The following is a 5,919-nucleotide window of genomic DNA, read 5'->3' as shown; positions in this document are numbered from 1 at the left end:
CCTAGCCATAAAAGAAATGCAAATCAAAACAACATTGAGATATCACCTCACTCCAGTTAGAACAGCAAAAATCAAGAACACTAACAACAACAGATGCTGGAGGGGATGTGGACAGAAAGGAACCTTACTTCATTGTTGGTGGGAATGTAAACTTGTTCAACCACTTTGGAAAGCAGTATGGAGTTCCTCAAAAGACTCCACATAGAGCTCCCCAACGACCCAGCAATCCCACTTTTGGGCATTTACCCAAATGATTACAAACAAGGCCACACTAAAGCTACCAGCACAACTATGTTTATTGCAGCATTATTTACCATAGCTAAGACATGGAACCAACCCAGATGCCCCTCAGTAGATGAATGGATCAAGAAGATGTGGTATATATACACAATGGAATTCTATGCCTCCATCAGAAAGAATGACATTTCCCCATTTGTTAGGAAATGGAAAGGCTTGGAAAAAATTATATTAAGTGAAGTAAGCCAGGCCCAAAGAAACATAGGTCCCATGGTTTCCCTTATTTGCAATATCTAGTATAGGTATGAGTCAAGCGGAAAAAGTCAGATAATGTGATGTTAGGAAAACGAAACCTCAAATACGTATTTTAATGTTTTTGTTTCTTTCATGCATGTGTTTCTAACGCATTTATATGATTATTTCTTTGTTGCTTTGTATGTCCCTCCCCCACAGTGTAACCCCCGCTTTCACTATATTTGATGTCAGTATAACATGTGGAGGAGATGGGGACAAACAAGTCGTTTAAGGATTCAGGTGGACCTGTTGCAACAATGAGAAGTACAAAATGTCATGTCAAAACCAGCTTTACAATGTCGGTGGGGGGGGGGGAGGGGGGGTATGATTGGGTGGGAGGGAGGGGGGAGGCTGGGAAGGGAGGTGAAGGGTAAACAAAGGAGAAGGCTGCAATGCTTGGTAAGAAATGTATGCATTATCCTGCCCATGTAATTGTAACCCCTCTGTACAGTATCTTCTCAAATAAAATAAAATAAAATAAAATAAAAAAAACATCAAGCTTGTGCAGTTGTATAACTTTACATGAGCACATATGCTTTTAGGTACACTTCAAAGCTATGTTTAAATAATATATAAGTATATATATAAAATATATATATATATATATATATATATATATTTGAATAAACTAAGAAACCAGCCAATGAATAAATACTTCTGAATTAGTGCCTTAATCATGGCATTATAAATTATTTATATTAAAAGTGTATTTCAAGATTCTTTCCTCAGAATCAATCTTTAAGTTTGTTCATGTGCCAGGCGACAGTATCTCATGCCTATAGTCCTAGCTACTCAGGAGACTGAGATCTGAGGATAGCGGTTCAAAGCCAGCCTGGGCAGGAAAGTCCGAGAGACTCTTATCTCCAATCAACCAGAAATGGCACTGTGGCTTATCTCCAATAAACCGGAAACGGCACTGTGGCTCAAGTGGTAGAGGACTTGCCATGAGTTGAAGAGCTGAAGACAGGCAGCCAAGCCCAGAGTTCATGCCCCACCACCGACAAAAAAAAAAAGAAAGAAAGAAGTTTGTTCATACAGATCATAAAATTCTAACCTTCGGAGCTTGAGGAAACTTGCCTTCCTTTTCTTCCAGGGTCTTATGCTCTTTAGGCAAGTACTCCACTACTGAGCTACATCCCAGTCCCAATGTTTTTGTTTTTCATTTTACAATTCACTTTATTCCCAAAATGCTTACAAGTACCTACTGTCCTCACAGAAGTGAGTTTTTATTCAGAAACCCAACCTTTTGTGGTATGAGGACTCCCCTAGTGTATTTTGTGGTAGGCACTGAGGAAAACTCATATGATACAATTGCAGAGAGTTTATGGCTATAGAAATAACTCTAAATAGAAATAACATCAACTGTCCTTCTAGGGAGGAATGATGTACTCATTTTCATTCTCACTCTTCATGGCAGATGGTCAAAATGGAAACACAAATGTGCTATGCTGAAATGTAAAAATTTAAAACCCTTTTTGAAAAACTCTCATGTTATAAAAACAAAATGTATCAAATAAAGGCCAAGTGAACTTTAAAAAATATGAAAAATGCTAATGAAGCTCCCTGGCTTGAAATGTGTGCTATTTTTTCGTCTGCAAGGTCTGGGATTCGAACTCAGGGACTGGGTAACTCTGTTGCACTCTGGGTGAAGGGGAAGGTCTCTATGCTTGAAGATCAGAAAGTCAGGCCTCTTCCCTAGGCCTGAATTCAGGCCCCAACCCTGGAAAATGTAGCCCTCACATGTATTTTAAAGATTGGATTGAATTTCCAGACAGGTGTTCAGTCTATATTATGTTTGGTGTGTTATTCATTGTACTTTTTGTTTTATTCATTTATTTGCCGTTTATGTTATTGACTGTGATGATACCTAACCATGTATTACATTGTTTACACCCTATCACATAGCATTTAGTTTGTAGACTTGTTCTGCATCATGCCTGACACCTCGCACTGTCACAGAGAAGGAAAACAGGTGTCACACTTGGCTTCTTACTCCAGGAGGAAATTTTTGGCAGGCTCTGAGTTCGAGCCCCAGTGGTGGCCAAAATAGCCATACATGAATAGGCTGGAGGTAGTACACCAATAAATACATATTAGTACAGAGTTTCAGAGCCGTGTATCTAGTATTCAATGACATCTGCTACATTCCTACCAAGTCTTAGGTAGTTATTATGCCTCCTTTGAAGGAATATTATTCTTTTCATGCCTAATTAACCATTAATTAAGTTCAATCAGCATCCTAGGATTATTGCATCTAATTTGAGTCCAGACCGCTGCACGAACTATTCAATCATGAGTTGGATACCATTCCATCGCAATTTCCATGCGCAGGCAGGAGTCTCTTGGGATCTCCTGCCATTGGTAGGGGTCAGGACCAGGATTTCAACTCAGGGACTGTCTTGTGGGGTTGGCCTACGGCTTTGCTGACAGTACCTCCAGCCTTGAGCAATGACAGGTCACATGTGTGTGGCATCCATGTCATTCAGACCTAGGATGGTCACCGTGCAAGGAACCAAAGCCAAGAAACCGCCTACCATGTTCGGCTCGAGGCTTGTTTTAGTGTCATTTTCATTTTGTTTTCCTGTCAGACTTTGGGTCTTAGGATTCCAGGATCGGCTTTGGTTCTGGAGGCTGCACCCCAGGCTAGTGTGATGGAAGCTGAGACAGAGCTGTCATGATCTGAGTTCAAGCCATGTGCATGGCCAAAAACAAACAAAAAAATTAAATTAATAAAGTAAAACAACTAAAAAATTAAAACAATTTAAAAAATTAAAAAAAACAATGATTTATCTCCCTGTTTTGCAATTCGTGCCATTTTTTCTGCCAGACCTGGGATTTGAACTCAAGGTCTGGGTAAATAGGCAGCACTGTCAGGCTAGGGAAATCACACCATACTTGAAGCCAAGAAAGACTGGCCTGTTTCTTAGGCCTGAATTCAAGCCCCAGTCCTGCAAAACATATTCCTTATATGCATTTTATTTACATTTTAAAGACAGGATTTATACTTCCATATAGTCAGACAATATCATGTTTGATATGGTTATTCATTTCATTTTTTGTTTTATTCATTTATTTACCATTTATTTTATTGACTCTTTTGATGGAGTTTTCGGTCAAATTTGGCCGTAGAAGTGGCCAAGATATAAACACATAGATGTGTAAAATGCAGTGTGTGTGTATTTACATATGTATATGCATCTATAAACATATACAGAGGGAGACAGATAGACATTTATGTGGATTCTAGTATATAACTCTATATAAAGAGTGATGTCTATATCTTACTTTCATATATTCTATTGCTACTAATTATTTGATCTAAAATTATTCCTCCATTAATTAATCACAGTAGAAGACTTAATAAAATATTAATTAAATTAATCAATGACCTATATTTAATGCATACAATCTTATATTAGAAAGACTAGTTAACTAGTAATTCAATTAGCGCATTTCAAACATTCTATTAGTGTTCCTAGAGATAGGAACCAGTTTCCTAGGATCTTCAGCCATGTGTATGTGGGAGTCCCAGGATCGAACTCAGGGCGCAGGTGTCAGGGTTAACCTCAGGCTTCACTGACAGCCCACCAGCCTCAGCCATGCAAAGTCATGTACAATTTTCAAGCCAAGTCAGTGAGACCCAGGATGGTTACTGTGCAAAAGACACAAAGGTAAAACTGTTGTGTAAAACTTTCTGGTTTTTCCTCTTCCATTTTGATTTGCTTGTTTTTTGGCCAGTGCTAGGAGTTGAAATTGGATCCTAGGATCCCTGGATCATCTGTGGGTGTAAAAGCTGCACCCCAGCCTAGGGTAATCAAGGCTGAGGCAGAGTTGTGACGACCTGAGTTCAAGCCCCGTGCTTGCCCCCCCCCCCAAAAAAAAGTTAAGGTCCTGGCTTGGAATTTGGGACATTTTATCTGCCATACCTGGGATTTGAAATCAGGACTGGGTAACTCTATTTTGCTGTGGGTGAAGTGGAAGCTCACCCTCCTTGAATAAAAGCAAGTTAAGAGCATTTCCCAGGGCATGAATTCTAGCCCCAGGACTGGCAAAATAATATTTATATACATTTATAATGTACATCATATATATGTATTTGCATAGGTATTACATATTGAACTTAGGAAACAATATTTTCACAGACAGCAGAACAGGTCAACATTTGTTTCTAACTCCACCTATTGTCTTTGGCCCTGCTGGGATTTGAACTCAGGGCCTTGAATGCCCAATTCATCAAGGGATCAATGTAAGCACAGCAGCCTCAAACAAATTCACTGCCAGGGAATTCCCAGGACCTAACTTTAACCTCCAGGAGTGGCCAATATATAAATAGATAGATGCATAAATTGCTGCAAATACATATATATGCATAGAGAGTGTGTGAGAGAGAGATGTATATGTATATTCCAGTGTATATTTAAATATATAAATATATTTATAGAATGTGAGATGTCTATATATCATTAAATTACATGTAATATATTACTAATAAATATTAAGTTTAAATTATGCCTTCATTTAATGATGTATCATGGTTTAAGGCACAATAAAGTGCTTCCTTGTGCAAAAGGAGCTCAGGGTCAATGTCTAAGCTCACAGTTCAAGCCTCAAAAATAATCGAGCCAGTAATTCCATGTATCTGTGTATGTGTGAATGTATTTCTATTGGTGAACATCCAGAGTACTATGAAGAAAGGCACCCAGCTAGGAAATTTGCTTTGAATAGAATGATTTCATACACCGAGGGCACTTTCAAGACAGTGCATGTTCCAGGGCTCCCCTCCCTGTTCCCAGTGTAGACTGAGGGTTTCTCCACACCCCAGGCTGCTGGAGGAAGTCTGTCTCTTTGTTGGAACAGGCAGACAAAAGGCCTCACTCCTGTACAGCTCTGTAACAAACAACTCTATCCGGGCCAACTAGTGATGATGAGTGTGGGCAGGCCCTGAAGACCAGGAGAAAAAGGCCTCTTTGTACCCCAAGATATCTCTCTCCCCAGTGCTCTGTTTTGACAGGAAGCCTTCATTTGTGCCACCTCCCAGGGCAGACCAAGTTCCCTGCACTTATCCTGTTTTTGTTAGACTATGTTCCAGTGTTGAAACAAACTGCTACAATTAATTCAAGATTCCTTCTAACAGACAACAACCAGGGAGCTGAACCTAATGCAATGATTCATTATTGGCAACGCATGCCTCCCTAGATTTTCGGAAGCTTGCTACATCTAAGCACATGTGAAAAATCACAATGTTCCCTGTTATGTAGGGCTGGTGAAGTTCATTAGGTTTGGAAACCTTTGACCTCTCCTAGTTGGGCCTTGGGTGGTTAGGTTTCCAGGTTGAACACAGGGCCTGACTGCTGACCATGAGCTCAGAACAGAAGTTCAGTGTGTAGT

Source organism: Dipodomys spectabilis, unplaced genomic scaffold (assembly GCF_019054845.1).
Source record: "Dipodomys spectabilis isolate Male_0828 unplaced genomic scaffold, ASM1905484v1 ptg000152l, whole genome shotgun sequence".
In the NCBI taxonomy this organism is placed as follows: Eukaryota; Metazoa; Chordata; class Mammalia; order Rodentia; family Heteromyidae; genus Dipodomys; species Dipodomys spectabilis.
This window is presented reverse-complemented; position numbering follows the sequence as displayed.